Source organism: Chamaea fasciata, unplaced genomic scaffold (assembly GCF_029207755.1).
Source record: "Chamaea fasciata isolate MVZ Bird 193981 ecotype frontalis unplaced genomic scaffold, bChaFas1.0.hap1 SCAF_1, whole genome shotgun sequence".
In the NCBI taxonomy this organism is placed as follows: domain Eukaryota; kingdom Metazoa; phylum Chordata; class Aves; order Passeriformes; family Sylviidae; genus Chamaea; species Chamaea fasciata.
The window spans coordinates 115,828,296-115,845,733 of NW_027094086.1; the positions used below are offsets into that span (position 1 = coordinate 115,828,296).

The following is a 17,438-nucleotide window of genomic DNA, read 5'->3' on the forward strand; positions in this document are numbered from 1 at the left end:
GATCCTAATTCTTCAGCCAGTTGTGGTTATGTTTACCTTCAGTTGGCATCTTCTCATTCCTCCAGCAATGAAACAGAACAAGCTGAACTGGAGGTGGTCTCTAATACACCTGTCTCCCATAATTACCCAAGGGAGCTGTGCTGTGGTGCTCCTTGCCAAGTAATACCTGTTGTGTCACAGAAAAGCTTCTTAGGTTTTAGCTCTTCTATTTTCCTTCTTGGAATCACCATGTATGCAAAACAAACCTGACATTCTACAATGTATTTTTTTCTGCTATTCTAGGCTCTTCAGGAAGTTTCTTCACATGGGCATTGCTAGTGGAAACTAATCTTCCCCTGCCTTTAATTCACTCTTTAATTTAAATATAGAAGTTTCTTCTGTCAGAAGAAAAATGTTGTAACTTAGAGTGAGGCCAAACCCAAAAATGTCCATGAGGTTCCTTCCTAATTTTAGTCATAGGAAGAAGTGAAATAATTCTTGTATACTCCTTCCTCTTTAAAGGCAGCTATTTATATACAGTGTGTACTATTTTTAGTTTATTGATTATTTGTCAAAGCCATGAGCTTGTCAAAAACTTGAATTAAACCTTGAAGCCTAATTTTAAGGATTTCTCATTTGGGGTTGAAAATACTGTAGCTCTTTTCATTCCCTCAGCTTTTTATCCCTCGGAAGTAATTTCAAAAATATCTCAGTCACAATTTCTGGACCAGTCAGCGTCACATATTTAGTTTCACTGATGACTCCAGGTTATTTAGTTCACTTGCTGAATAGACCCCTTTTCTTATAACACTGACATAATTCTCAGAGAGTGGTGCAAGAAAGGGCAATATATTCTCTGGAGCTGTCATGTCCCTCACAGGTAAAAAGAGAAGAGTCAAATTAGGCTTTTCCATTTAGAAGCCAGATGCCAAAATTAGGACTGTGGATACTGAGTCATTCATGAGGAGGGGATGATGGAGACTTCTGGGCCGCAGTGGATCTTACCAACCAAGGAGCCCAATTTATCACTCAAAATTTTCAGCTTTTCCATCTTTGTCTCAGGAAGAGCATGTCACACTGAACCAGATGCAGTATATGGCTGAAAGAGAGATCAAATACTTCAGTGTTACATACCAGAGTGAAACACCTCCTTTCAAAGAGGATATACCATTTGTCTGCAAAAAGATCTAGACAAAAGACAAGAAGAACATATCAGTAAACTTACTTAACCATTAGCAGTTACACGACTGGATTGATATGTGGAGTGGAAAATTTTCCATCTGAGAAGATCTAGGCATTTTTCAGAATAAAATGTTCAAAGTAAAATTCCTTCTACACAGAAACAATCAGCATCAGTGGACACTGATACTTTTTATTCAGAGGACTACTCTTCTCCCATACTGCTCCTTTTCTGCTGCTCTTAGAAAGGATGCTGAAGATAGAGGAAAGAAGCAGAGGCCATTTTCAGAGTCACCTACAGTGTCCAAAAACCTGGTTTCAGAAGACATCTATTAATTTAAGCTGTTCACAGAAAACTCTTGGAAGACTAGCTGATATTTATCTGTCCCTTCACACCTTCAGGTGTTAGAGGCTTGAACTCAAGTAGCCAGCACTGTTCAGGAGGTTGTTTTAATGCTCCCCTCTCTCTACTAGATCAATATAATCCCTACAGAATGGGGAGACCTTCTTGATGAGTAAGTTTCATTTTCCACTTTTAATATTCACCTAAATGTTTTAAAGCAGTCACAGTGTTGATTGATGAAGAGATTATGATCCAAAATCCACCCATTGATTAACCTCGAATGATATCTCTCCTTCTTTTCACCACCACACAGAGGCAATTTGTGGATATCTTTATGATGGTGTCTTCTCATTCCAGTGCTTATAGTTATTACTGATGAAAATCACAAAGTGCTCTGCTGAGGTGTTCAAGAAATAATTTGTAGTCAGAGTTCCAATGCAGTTTAGGAATATTTTTCTGCAGCATGGGGGAATGAGGGGAATAGGCAGAACTGTTTCCTCCATTGCTTAGGTAATTTTGAAATGTCCACCTGTGTCTGAACCAGAAATGTGGTAAACTAAAGATTTAACATTAGGATTCAAAGAAAAAAAATGCTTTGAAGAAAAAGAGATGTTAGCTATCATTTTTTGATAACTCTACTATGAATGGCAAGCACACACATTGTAATTCTCCTATTATCCTGAAAAGGTTTTCATTTACTCAATATTCCTACCTTTCATTTTCATCATATATTGTTGAACACAATTTAAATCCATAACCACCATAAATAACTTTTCTGTCTAGGAAGCCAGGCTTTGTGTCTATTCTACCAATATGTCTCTATTTTTAGATGCGGGAGATAGGTTTTATCAGAGAGTAATGAATAGAAATTCCATTTGCCTGCTACACAACAATATTATGAAAATGTTTACAATAAAACTGGTCTCTGGGATTTTTCTTTTTGCATAGAATACACAATTTTCTCCCTTTAGAGATTTCTTTAAGAGCAGCAGAGGTGGTTGGTTTTTTTTTTTGTTTGTTTGTCTGTTTTTTTTTCTGGTTACATGGTATCAAAATCACATTTTAAAAAGATGAGAAAAGGCAATACAATGGTCTAAAATCATTTAGCTTCTTTGTAAAGGAGTTATCTATAAATCTTCATGACAGCTGTGTGTTCAGTACTTCTTTTTAAAATCTCATACAAGGGAAGGGAGGAATGTGCAAATAACCAAAGCCTATCTGTGCTGAGCAAAAACATTAGAACAGCAAAGGTAGGTTTTGTGGAGTCCATTTCAATTTTTTTTTTTCTGAGAAATCTACATATATCATTTAGACTCACATTGCGTATTCAATCTGGGGTGCAATGTTTAAATACATGCTTAGCTGCAAGTGCCTATGTTGCCACTAGGATGTTGGCAGCTGCTGAGAGCACCAGTAGATGCTCGCTTTGTTGCAAACATTAAATCTGTATCTCTAAGATCTAAAAGTATCTGTAAAATGTAGTCCAGACGACTTCAGTAGGATAATTCAGGTCTCTGTAAGTAGCTGTAGGAGTAAATTTTCTGCTTATGGCCTGGAAAAAAAGAAAAAAAAAAGACAAACCACTTATTGAATTTTCCTGCCTTGACTATTTGATCTACCTTTGCCCATGAGATTATTTGATGAAGTTATGTAGTTATCAGTGTCTGTCAACAAGGTCAATTTTTTCCAAAGGGTTTACCTTTTTCTTCCCTCTTATTTAACAAGATGGCTAAATGATGACCCAGTTTGCCTTTAAAGAAAGGTTGGGCAGCATTCTGATGTGTTCACAGGATTTGAATTCCATTATGATACACTTTGAAATTATTTCCAATTATATGAGCCAGAAATTATTGTTTGACTTAAATAGCAACAGTAGTAATATTTCCCTGCAAATCAGGGTTTCACATCAATCCTTATGTGTTGGTTTTTTACCTTATTTTTCTCCATCTCTGTGAAACAAAAGTATCACCGAATTGATATATTGTTCCACTGTCTGAATTTGTCAGGATTCAAAAGGTGGTCTTCCATTAAAACAACAGTGAAGGATTCTTTTGAGGATAAGGATGAAGCATAACTCTGCAGTATTTTACTATGGTTCTAATTTCTGTGGGGAAAGTAGCAGGACCAGAGGACTAATATCCTATTTAGGCTATGCTTGATATCTAGAACAAAAGATTAATGTATCAACTTGCAAGGGCCTAGGGTATAATGAGGTGATAATAAACAGTCAACATGAATTTGTCAAGAACAAATCATGTCAAATGAATCTAATTTTTTCCTTTGACAGGGTAATTGGGCTAATGGATAATAGGGAATAAATAGATGTGACATATTTTGGCTTTAACAAGGGTTTGTACAGTCCTATGTGACAGTCCTGTAAAGTAGGGGAATATGGTCCATGCAGGTGAAATTATTAAAAGGTGGTTGCACAACAGAATGGAGAACTGCAGTGAGAGTAGCTGCTGATGGTTTCCTGTCAAAACAAAAGGTCACAACAAGTCAGGATCTGCAAGAGTCTCTTCCATGCTTACTGATGCTCTAATTTTCATTAGCAATGTGCCTGACAGAATAGAGAATATGCCAGTTTTGTGGATGACATCTAGATGAAGGGTGGCAGCCTCTTGATGGATGGTGGTAAGTTCCAGATTTCGGTCCAAAATTATCTTCCATTGGAGAAAAGTCTGGAATTCTGACAAGTGCAGTAAATAAAAGCATGAACTATTGTGCTTAGACTGGAAAAAGTAAATGCACAAGTAATAAAATGAATAAATGTTTGGCTTAATGGCATTATGAATCATAATCCAAATGTGATGGCTAATGCAGAAAAAAAAAAAAGAAAAACTTACCCAACTAATCCTATGATATTTTTTTCCCCCAAATATGAGATTTATCAATAAGTAACTATTCCACAGCAAATATTCAAGAGCAGCCCTACTGAGAAGGACTGGGGGTGCTTGTGGATGAGAGGCTGGACATGGCCCAACAATATGCACCTGCAGCCCAGAAAGCCAAACAAGTCTTGGGCTGCATCCAAAGTGGTGTGGGCGGGCAGGTCAAGGCAGGGGATTCTCCTCTGCTCCACTCCTGTGAGACCCCACCTTGAGCACTGCACCCAGCACTGGGATCCTCAGCACAGACCTGGACATGGACCTCTTGGAGCACACCCAGAGGAGGGACACCAAGATGATCAGTGGGCTTGACCACCTCTCGTGTGAGGAAAGCTGAGAGAGTTGGAGTTGTTCAGCCAGGAGAAGGGATGCAGTAGGGTTCACTGTGGCCTTTCAGAGATTAGAAGAAGGGGACAAACTTTTGGACAATAGGTAATGGTTTTAAATTGAAGGAGGATCAATTAGATCAGACATAAGAAATAAGTTTATTAAAAAGAGGTTTAATAAATGAATTTATTAAACTGGAACAGGTTTCCAAAGAGGTGAATGCCCCATTCCTGGAAATATCCAAAGTCAGGTTGAACTGACCTCTGAGCAACCTGATCTAGTTCAAGATATCCCTGATTCTTGCAGAGGTGCTAAATTAGATGACCTCTAAAAGGTCCCTTTTAACTCAACCTATTCTACGATTCTGTAAGTTGAAATTGGCAGTGCCTCAAGTGAAGAATTATTTATAACAGTGGTCATCACACCCAATGAAAGCATAATTAGTTGCAGAATTCAGAACACATCCTCTAGTATGACAAGATGTGAAAAAAATTCACTCAGTTGGGAGAGCAGAGAGAACTGGATAGACGTACAGTAAAAAAGACCAGGAAAATATAGTTGGCTTTCCATATCTGGAAGGGAGTTAACAAGAGTTTAGTGACCAATTGATCTTTGTGTTCCTTTGTTTTGATAGATAAATAAATTTGACTAATTCTTCATATTAATTTGATTTAAGAGATTTTTTTTGTTGGACTGCTTCAGGAACAATTTTAACTGTAATGGTAGTTCTGGAAGGAAACGCAGGGACAGTTGAGGGGTCTCTGTTGGCAGAGAATATTCACAAATTAGACACCTGTTTCTGAGGCTGGACAAGAGACAGTGAATGTAATCCCACACCTGAGAGAGAGATTATATGGCATCTTGCTTGACTAATTTACAAATCTCTCTCTGCAGTTTGGAAGGTACAGTAGTGATTTCCTCATCCATGCCCAATGACACTCACACTTAGCCTGAAGCCTCTGTTTGCAAAAAGAGGGGAACTTTAAAATATTGGTCCATTAAGAACCCGAAAAGCCTGGTACAGTTAAATGCTAGATGTTACTTAGCATTTCATCCTTCTGATTTGAAATCTGTTGTTAGTCAATTTGCAGATATATGCTTAAATGGTATTTGAAGCAATTAGTGCTATTTGCCTCAATCACTGTTCTGTTTGTGGCCATAACCACAGGGTCTTATTCTTTGCATGTTTTGTTGTACTTTCCATTATGGGTTAGATTCAGATTTACAATTAAGCTAGAGATCTAGAATCCTGGTTTGGTATAAACCAAATAATTTCTGCTTGAATTTTAGTGCTCAGCTTTTTTAAGCAAAGTCACTTTTGGCAGGTATTATCAAGCATCAAGCACTTTGATTGATTGATTGATTGATTGATTGATTTATTATCTTGGGGCATTTTATTTTCTGCCATTCCAAAGCAATGTACTTGTGTTATATTAATTCATCAACCTGGTTCTTTAAGAAAATTTCTTTTGTGTAAATATTTACAGATACTCAACATGCCCTTAAAATCAGTATTACTGTGTGAGGGTACAGTATTGATTGCAGCAGCTGTACCTGAGCAAGCATAAAAGTTCATCCAGATTTATCTTATTCATGTATATATAATTTATATATTTCTGTAACTGTCTTTCTCTATATATGCTACTTCTTTCTAATAATGCACCATCTTTCCTGTACAATGGAGTAACAAAGTGAGGAGAAACAAATACTGATTCTGGTTACAGAATTGAACATGCTATTTATCTGAGATCAGAGTATGAGTCAGAATGGAAATACACTCAAAGTGGATATTTTTCCAGAGGTGTTGACCTCTGGTATTCACTGTAAAAAGTAGCAAGTAATCACAGAAAATTATTAGTGTGGATATTTCTATGGGATATCTGGCATTTGCATCAATTCAATATAGAAACAGTAAAGAATTGCTAACAAAGTATTTAATTACTTGATTTCTTGGCATTCCAATTGTCTAGTCAAATAGCACTGAATATTTTGCATTTACATTGCATGAGAAATTTTCAAAACAACCTGGTATAGCCTCTACCCACTATAATGTTCAGTGGAGTCTGATTTTATCGGCTTAGCCTGCATATTTTAGAAGCATTACCTCCTCTTTCCTAGACCACACTTTTAAAGATTGTAATATGAATCGCAGCCAGATCCTGTGCAGCTCTGGTCTTTCCTATTCTAGGACATTCAAACTTATTTTTAGTATTTTTATTTTTTAAATACTTATTTTGAAAGAAAATAATCCTTATTTGTTTATATATAACCTTTTTATGTAGGAAATAAGTAACTTAATTTATAGATTATGAAATCCAGAATAATCTGAATTTAAGAGTAGTAATAAATTTTCACATAACCTCAAGTTTCTTAAAGCATTTCTTAAATGCTTAAGTAGAAAGTATAAATAATTTTGTTTTGTTGTATAAAGTACTTTTCCCATACTTTTCACTTTCTATACAGTACTTTTATGAATCTATACAAACTAGAAGCAGAAATTATTCATATCTGACAGAGTACCTTGTTTAGCTTTGAAGTACTTTTGATGTTTGAACTCCAGAGTACTTTTGGAGTAGTTTTGGTTGTTGAACTGAGTCCTCTGACTGATATCATAAGGCTGTGACTATTTCTTTGCCTCTTAAGCACTGGCAGCAATCTAAATACTCTTTGTGGCCCTCAGTAACTGCTGTGAGTGGTCTCTGTGTGGTGTGCAAGCTGTGGAGTTTTCTAGGCAAACTCACTACACGCAACTCTTGATAATCCTTGTCCTTATCTCCTCTTTTTGAATTAAAGTCTAAGAAATCTGTACTGTCCCAGAACGTGGAGCAGCCTGGGGTATCAGGCCCACAGGGACATTGCCTGAAGTCAAGAAAGCAGTAGGAAATAAGAAGGTTTTAAGTGTTTGAGCTTTTGGAAAGAACATTCTTAATGTCAGCTGTTTTCTTAGGCGGTTGCTGATGGGGAGAGATGGAGTGCCTTGGTGTCCACTGTATTCATTGTACAAGACTTACACTTTCTTCTCAAAATTTACTCTTAAGCCACATTCAGCAGTGGCAGTAGAAGAGGGAGTGTCTAAACGAAGCACTGGAACAGGTTCCCAAGGGAAGTGGTTGGGTCACCATCCTTCAAGGTAAAGACAGGTAGAAATTGTACTTAGGGACTTGGCAATGCTGGGTTAACAGTTGGACTCAACAATCTTAAAGGTCTTCTCTAATCTAAACTATTCTATGTATCCAGAAGAAAGGAAAATCTAATACTTTAAGCTACCTGGTCCCTGAACAAGCAGGGTTGAGGAGAAATGTCTGATGTCTATGTCAGCTGAGTATCAGAGTCACTATAGGAACGTGATCCTGGAGAGATTAAAACATTTCAGCTGATCATCAGGTGTTGCTGTGTAGGACTTAGATTATGTAAAACAAACTTTTTTTATTTTCATTTTGCAGCTCTTTCTTCCTACCTCTGCTCATCCTGTTAGGTTATTTCATTTTCAAAGCTCTCACTTATTTTGATAAAACAAGTCAATTGTGCAGAAGGTTTGACATCTCTTTTAAATTACTAGAGTTTACCAGAAATGATATGTGAATAGGCAATTGCTCTCTCTGAAAGTCCTGTTTATAAATTGCGAAAGATTAATGACCAGTATTCTGACTGTGGAGTATGAAGACAAATTAGTTTAAAAGGTTTCTGTTTATGGCACTGAAGAGAATGGTTGCAATATTTGCCCTTTCGGGGCCAACTTTTAACTTTATGTGGATGTGAATCTCGGAACTGCAAAGAACTGAAGGAAAGGCAGAGGTGACAGCAATTAATAAGACAGAAAGTCTGAAATGAAAGCAACCTCCGTCCATATGTCTGTGTGTTACTGTCAGAAAGTTCCTTTCTCTCAGAAATTATTAAATTAAGATATAAGAGTGTATCAGAAAACATTATACTGGGAGGCAGCATGCAGGCCTAAATGGTCTCATAGGCCCTAGATCATCCAAAATCTGCTTTCAGTGGGTTATCTGTTACTCACTGAGATGTCTTCCAGGCAAATTACAAATGTGTTTCCAGTTGTTTTAATTGATTTGGTACTGTAACTACATTCTTTGGGTTACAACAGAGCCAGAAAGATTTTGTCCCTGGAGGAGGGTGGAGGAGTATGTGAATGGAACTCAAATACTAAAGTTGGGCAACTAGAGGCTAACCAGAGCTTCTTTGAAGTTTTTGGCTGAAATTGTGGGAAAGAGGACCGTGCTCAGTATTTTTTTAACTGTACATTGAAAAATATAATTTTATTCTTGAAGGAATTGGTATAGACAGGGGGATAGATAATATAAAAGAGGGGAAAGGAAGTCTCTTTTCCAGTTCTGTATTGTGACATTCATGGAAAAATCCACCTGTTTAAGCTGCAAGGAGAGAAATCTCTTCACTTTTTGCCGTACACTTGTGTTTGAGGCAGTTTGTTTTCCTCTCAGGTTCTTCAGTTAACATGCAAAATAAGTCAACCCTAAAAATCAATTGAAATTTAAGAATAAGTGTTCTGGGGAGTCTCTACAAGAAACCGCTTTCCATAAACAAGTCCTCACTTCAAAGGAAAGAAAAATTTTAAACTTTTTGTTGTGCAATCTTCATCTAGCTTTTTTTTTCTTTTTTTTTTTCTTTTTTTTTTTTTGTCTGTTTTTAAGTTCTTACTTTCACATTTATTTTTAAAAATAAGAATTCATACAGTAGAGAATCTGACATTCTGGATTATTAATAGTAGAGGCAGATAACACTTTTCACTGTAAAAGTGGCAAAACATTGGCTCTTCCAGTTACCAAGCAGTGACTCCACTTTCTCAGGCACTGATGAGGACATAGAAAAGAACCAAAGACAAACAGACAGGGGTATATGCCAGTCTGGGTTACAGAAAGTGTAAATGAAGAAAATGTACAGCAAATTGTATTTTTTTTTCAATGCCACCCCCCCACTTCCCAATAATTTCTTCTAAAAAAGCGTTAAGAGTAAAGTAGTGCTTATACTTGGCTTTGGTTGATGATACTTTCTTCCAACACCCATAAAATCTTTCCAAGTAATATTACAGACTCTGGACACCTTTTTTTTTTTTTTTTTTTTTTTTTTTTTTTTTTTTTTTCTTTCCTTTTCTTTCTCTTTTTGGTCAGTAAATTTGCACTCCCTTAGGTACCTGCAATCTATTCCTTTCCACTGTATCTGTGCAGCCTCTTCTTGGAGCAAATACAGTGTTTCCTTTTGAAAGAATTGCTATTAAACACAACTGCCCCTGATGTAAACAAATTCCACTTCAGAACCTCCAGGCCTGACTTTTTCAGCTCCCAAGTTCTTTTATCACTGCTCTCGTGTCTTTTACAGTCTCTGGAGATATTGCTATTCTGTGTACTTACTTACATCACAGCTAACAGCTGGGAACCTTATCCTCTGAAGGAGTAGAAGTGCAACCCTATACCTCCTTTTAAAAGCTTTATATTGGGATAAAAAAGCACACATTTGAACTATACTTTTGAGGGCATATTGCCCACACTTGTGCTTTTTTTTTTTTAGCTCAATTGAAAGTGAAGTCTTTTAAAATTTTAAATTATTAAAAGCGTCCAACTCCTTTTCAGCAAAGAATTCGATATGGCAATTACACCTAACTCCCCCATGGACTCTAAAATCTGAATTATGAATTCAAATTGTGTATTTAATGTGATGTAATGGTCTACTGGTAGACCATACTGTTACTTTCATATATATAATTGTTTGATGAGATGATCTCAAAGTATGATTTTTAAAATACAAGGATTTAGTCTGTTTGGTATTTAGATAGGTCTCATTGGGTTGTGGTGGGATTACTTTAGATACAAATGCATAGAAAATGTACTGAATTAATTTATGTTAGCAATTTTTTGATGGATATAAATGTTTCTTTTTATCCCTTAGAAAGGAGATTTTATAATGTAGTCTTTGAACAGGTTTTATCCTTTCCCCAGCATAGCCTATTTTCTCTGCATCAGCAGACTTGTCATGATAATCAACTTTTTTGTCCCAACCATCAATCACTCCTGATTACAGCTGGGGAGAAGTTCTGTTCTGTTGATCAGCCCATCAGTGCACATAATGTTACACCTGGAGACAAGTGAAAATCATCCCTTGGTGGGAGAACCGCTTCAAGCCTTTTGTCTGAAGTATTTTAATTTACATTTAGAGTATTGAAATTGTCAGTGCTTTCTTTGATTTTTTTTTATTTCTTTGACAAAAATAATAAGTTTAGTTGATCTTTTCCTACATGATAGAAGAAGAATAGTTTACTATTCAAAATATGTTCTTTTTTACTTTGTTGTACAAATATTGCAATAATTATAACTATTTAAATCAAAAATAGAATTGTTATGTGGTACTCCATTAGTATAAATCTAGTATTCTTATATGCTAGCCCAGAATCTTTGAAAAAGCTATTTTTTTTGGCTTAAGGTATATGGTTAGGGTAATATTTATTGTCAGTATTCAATTTATATGAAGGTTAGCAAGTGTCATAGCAATTAAATAATTAAAATCTAAAGGCATAATTCCTTTCTTTAATGAATTCTTCTTATATTGTGGTCATTACATTTTTCTATGTAATAAAGGGGGTTTTCAGATGTCACAAGAAAGATGAAATTTCAGCTTGAGGAAGCACCTTATGTCTTGCTAGTAACTTAAATATGACTTTCAGTTAGCGATCAGAATGATCAGATGTAGTTTAATTGTACCATTCTTTTTTCATCTATTGTCACTTTTTTATTTTAGGTATCTTCTCTAAATAATCATTGTCACTAGTTAATTCTTTCACATGTCAGAAAACCACACCCTCTAGGACAACTATAAAGCTGATACTTCAAAGATTACAGGATGAAGTGTAAATTAAGAAGAAAGAGTGTGGGGTAATAAAGATTTGATTAGCAATCATGTTTTTACATTAAAGATTTAATTAGCAATAGCTCATTTTCCTATTCCTGCTGGTCATTTTCAGGACAGTGATATATTGCTTTTTTGCAGTGAGCCATGCCACCCAATAGAAGGTGTTATGTTTTCATTAGCTGCAGACACTTCAGCATTATTATCTTTCACCTTAGTCTACATACCAATACAAAATCTGTCTGAATCTCATCATTCAAAAAGCCAATTGTATATGCAGTAATTTTAAAACTATGGGATATTTGCTCAGATGTTTTGTTTCTTTTTAAATTGGTGATAAAAGCACTAAATTGCAAATCAAATAATCACTCAGCCTCAGTCCTTATATTCTGTCTGCTTGAATACCTTGTTTGCCAAATACAGAATTTTATCACTTGCATAGAAGTAGTTCTTCCAAAATGACAATCTGTTTATTTTTATGGTTTAGTAATTAATCTGAGCATATGGCATAATTTTTATTTTACAGGTACATCGATCAACATTACCTTTTCAAAGACTCTTATCACTTGTTATAATGACAGGACAGAAAATTATTTTTTTGTTATTGAATAGAGATTTTTAATGGGTTTTCACTAACACAATTCTAGCCAAATAGCCCATCACAAGTTACCTGTCATTCTTCAATTGATTCTCTGGCTTGTTTTTCTAGAGTCATATGTAGGGATAAACAGTTGTAATAAAGTAAATTTCTTATGTAAACATATTCTGAAAAACAGTAATAAATGAGTAAGAATGTCTGAAGAAGTCAGAAAACATGGAGTATATGGAAATAATTAACATTTTGGACACTGGAGGAATGACGATTTTTTTTTTTTAATGCGTTTGACAGTACTTCTGTAATTCCAGAGACAAAGAATTTTTATTCCAAAATTATTTGGCATGGCTCATCTGTGTCTCTTCCATGCTTGAAAAGGCTGTAAGAATGAAACTTCACAGGAGAGCTAAGGAAATTTGCATCATGCATATGTAAAAAGGGTGCAGGAATATTTTGGCTATTTATCTAGAGTCTGAGCTCCATGTCCTGATTGGTGAGATAGGCTTTACTAGCATGGTTAGCCAGTGAGGCATATGACACAGGGAGAAGTCTGGGATATTTGTAGGTTTATTAGTTTCTCCTGTGCTAAATTAGTGCTGTTGAAGGTGGTGCTGCCACCAAAAAAACCGGCAGGAAATAAGGAGTGGACACACATTCAGAAGAAGAAAGCAGCAGATGCAGTGGCATTCAGCAGTAGGGACTGCAGTGAGAAAACAAAAGTTCTGGTCCAGACACTGAAGTGTGTTGTTCTAAGGTATGCAGGAGGGAGAAGGAGCTATATAGGGGAAGAAACAAATAAACAGTATTGAGTAATGGGTGCAATGATGCAGAGTAGATCAATGTGTGGAAAAAAAAGGAGACTCTGAGTCTGTCATAATTCATGATTAACATTTGGGATATAGTGACAGAAAGAGGTGATTTGAGAAATGGAAAGTTTCAGGTGGCAAAGTGAACAGTAGGAGGACAATTAGAGCCATCCAGGAGCTATTAATGCTGAATGATCATAAAGACACTGGTTGAAACCCAAGAAAAAGTTATTCCCAAGGAAAGTATGTCCAAGTCCACAGAGTAGAAAGGCTTGAAAACAGAATCTTGAAATGCATGACCCTGGCCAGTGCAGGTCTTTTTCCTTTTTTTGAGCTGGTAGGAGGTTTGTCATCCCGATACTCTTCAGCTGGAGTTACTTGGGATTCAGATCTTCTCCAAAGTCAGTCTTAATTAATAATTTTTTTTCTCACTCACTAGTAAATCCTATACAAAAGATATGGTGGCTGAATTATATCAACCTTTTTCTGGTATTTGCAGTGTGGAATAATGAAAGAAGCAGTTCTAGAATAGTTTAAATGGGTAACTGATTTAAAGCTAGATTTTCAAAATTGGTAAGGATTGTATATTGTCTTTCTCAGAAAGTCTACTTGTATTAAAAAGATGTCGATTTCTGTATTTCCTGAATGGGAAAGTGAAGGCCAAAAATATTTACCCTCCTTCCCCCCACTTCCACTGATGTCCTCATATTGGCAATTTTTTGTGTCTGCTCCTGACATGAATAGTTAGAGATCGATTCTCAGTGAGGAGGTATAGCAACTTAGAGTAATTGGACTATGAATTTTAATTCAAGTATTGAAACTGATTGTTGCAGTCATAAGAATAAGTGTTTCGGAGGCATGATACCTTTTTTTCTATAAAATGAGTTCCCACCAATTCTAAATACGCATTTTTAGTTGAGTATCTATATTCACAACAAACTGAGGGGTTTGAGCTGTGGCTATGAAGTAGGATTTTCCTTGGCTGAATGGGTAAGAGTGGCTCATTTAATTTCAGTATGTTGTTAATAGAACATGAATTACATCTAGGGCAAGGCAGGGGCTCCTGGTATTCCACTGTAAGCTGTTTTGGTGTGTGCAAAGATGAATTTTCAACCTGGTAAGTGATGATAACTTGAAACTGATAAGTGATGGGTTGGCCCTTGAGGACCTTTGGCTGGAGAGAAGCATAATTCTCTTTTATCAGCACCAAAGGATAAATAAACAGGATGATGATTTTATCATTAAAATCAAGTCATTTTCTGAAATTCTTGCGCTGTAAATAACCACACATTTAGACATACTATCATAGAATCCTTGAATCATTAAGGCTGGAAAAGACCTCAAAGATCATCAAGTCCAATTAAACCCCAAGTGTCCCCAAGTGCCACATCTGCACATTTTCTGAAAACAAAGAGTTTTAAATTCTGTTGCTGCCTTCTGTGGTAATATGCAGGGCCAAAGATGTGGCCTGTTTGATCAGATAAAGGAAGTAGAGGCTCTCTGCTGTAAAATATCAGGGGGGATTATACCCATATTCCTGAACTTGTAAAAGTCATAGAACTGTTTGACTGATGGAAATATGTTTGCACGTTACTGAACAATCACTTTGGCTATAGATTTAATCCATTATTAGCAGGTAACTGCCGTATTTGGGCTAGTCAATCCTTTGGCTTAGCCTGAAAGCTCCCAATTGTATTCCTGGCCAATTGTCTGCCTTAAGTAACCTGTTAGATTTATCTTCTGTGAGCCTGAAGGTGCTAATACATCTTAAACCTCTCAGCTGGAGGTAATATCTAGTTTGTATTTGAAATGCAAAACACAAAATGGAAGCCTACAGAGTGGAAGGAAGGACAGGTAGCCTGTGATGAATACAGAAAAATTGGGATGCTGGTGGATGAGGAGCTCAGCATGACCCATTAACGTGCACTTGTAGCCCAGGCAAACAACTGAATCCTGGGCTGTATCAAAGGCAGGTTGGGCAGCAAGTCAAGATTCTCCTCCTCTGTCCATTCTTGTAAGACCCCACCTGGAGTGCTGTGTCCAGCTCTGGGACCCCTATCAGGAGAAGGATGTGGACTTGCTGAAGTGAGTCCATAGGAGGGCCATGAAAGTGATCAGAAGGGAGCACCTCTCCTATGAAGACAGGCTGAGAGAGTTGGGGCTGTTCAGTCTGGGGAAGAGAAGGCTCTGAAAGGACCTTACTGCAGTCTTTCAGTGCCTAAAGGGGGCCTACAAGAGAGCTGGAAAGGGATTATATTATATTATATTATATTATATTATATTATATTATATTATATTATATTATATTATATTATATTATATTATATTATATTATATTATATTATATTATATTATATTATATTATATTATATTATATTATATTATATTATATTATATTATATTATATTATACAAGGGAGTATAGTGACATGACTAGGAAGGATGGCTTTGAACTGAGACAACTCAAGTTTATATCAGATATTAGAAAGAAATTCTTTACTCTGAGGTCATTGAGGCACTTGAATAGAGAAACTGTGCATGGCCCATCCCTGGAAGTGTTCAAGGCCAGCCTGGATGGGATTTTGCATAACCTGGAAGCTGTCCCTGGCTGTGTCTGGGCTGTTGGAAATAGATTTTTAAGATCCCTAGCAACCCAAGCCATTCCAAATCTGTGATGTGGCTGGTGGAGTAGGTGGCACACAGAGGCACATCATCCAGAGCTGGGAGTGGAGGCCTCACAAGGCTCTGAGGAGAATGACATGCACAGGGATGACAGGGTTCCAGCCATTAACTCTGAAAGCCAGGAAGATGCCCTGGGAATGTTGACTTGTCTCAGACCATTTAATTTGCATCAGGCAGAAAACTTACTGGCAATATTTGTCCTAATTTGGTAGATCATAGAACCTACACCTGCAAGTCCTTTCTTCTACAGTCACAATGTTGTCTGTCTGCCATTACCCTTCCAAATCCATGGTCTGAACTCACACCCTGAAGGTCTTTCCAAGGTAGGGTTTTCTTGGTCTAAGGTTTATTCATGTTGAAATAACAGTCAAATTAATTATACTATAAAGTATAATTAATTGAAATTAATTATACTATAAAGCTCAGTCTTTGGGAGATAAAATGAATTATTCTGTTTATTTTTATTACATTTTGTTTGTATTTTTATTATGAGATAGATGTAATCTAGCTCTGGGATCAAAAGTAAGAAATTGTCTAAAATGGAAAAATAGTCTCACAAGTTCATTGAGCCTGATAGTTCTAGTGATTATCTGCCTTCTTCTGATGTTATACTCCTTAGATGTCATTATGTGATGCTTCTGATATGCGTTGTGTCTTTATTATCTGTGCATAAACTACTACACAAATTATTGCAACCCACTAGAAAAAGGACAAGGGATTATATCTCTCTGACAAAACTGAGAGTCTCTTATAGCTGGGTGTTTGCTGGGGATATATATGTATATATATATCTCAAGTGTACTCCACACTGGAAAGCTTTCCATCTAATATTTTATTTCTGGTGAGATGGCAGCTTTCCCATGCTGTGTGTTTAACAATATAAACATATATAAACATATTTATGCACACCTACAGTTACCTTTCTCAAACAGGTTTGCCAGTATATAAGAGAAATTAGAAAATATTCCTGCGGTTGTCTCTTGCAGTGTTAAGGAAAACCTAGTAAAAAAAAAAAAGCAGAGAAGCAAACCAAGACATTTCCATTTGAGCTAAATTGTTCTGATATTCTTCATTTTTATTTCCCCCTATTTTGTAGTATGTATTTATGCATGAGATACCAGTAGCATCTGATTATTAGTATATAGTGCCAACCAAGATGGTGCAGTTACTCAAACAAGTGCTATAGTGAGGATAAGTGGTTAGCATATTCCAAGTTGCTTATGACACATTTTTTTGGTGAAAACAGCAGTTTTTCTCAGCTGATGTGTTTCTGTGATGTACATTTGGTTTTGTTGGCTTATCAAAGGCTGTCCATCCATCTTTAAATTCTTGACACTGTGTCCAGATGGAGCATTGCACTTGCTTCCAATTGCCAGTCCAGGGTGAAATAAATGTCAACATTTCTCTTGACTTAAGTGGTGCCAGGGTTTCACCCACACAATCTAAACTTAACATGTTTTCTTTCTATTTTGGTTTTATTTTTTTCTCTTTCATAGCGAGGAAGTCCTTGCCATTTCCAAAGGGCAAGGAAAATATCATGGTTCATTGTTTCTAGATTTTGGTAAATAGTGATTTCATAAGCATGAATGTTGAAACAGTAGTAAAACTCGTGCCCAATTTTTTTTCTTTTTCTTTTTGTTTTTTTTTTTGTTACAGGAAAAGTAATGAAGCATATTAGCTCCGGCCAAAAAATAACTTTTGGATCAATATGATGGATAACATGTATGTTAGGAAGGTGACAGAACACAGCTGTGATTTGAATAAATG

At 36.2% G+C, this 17,438-nt stretch overlaps 1 protein-coding gene across 7 annotated transcripts in view; it reads left to right on the forward strand.

The window, feature by feature from the left end:
• Positions 1-17,438, forward strand: part of ZNF385D (zinc finger protein 385D) — a 413,504-nt gene that overhangs the window by 321,946 nt on the left and 74,120 nt on the right. The window lies entirely within an intron of this gene.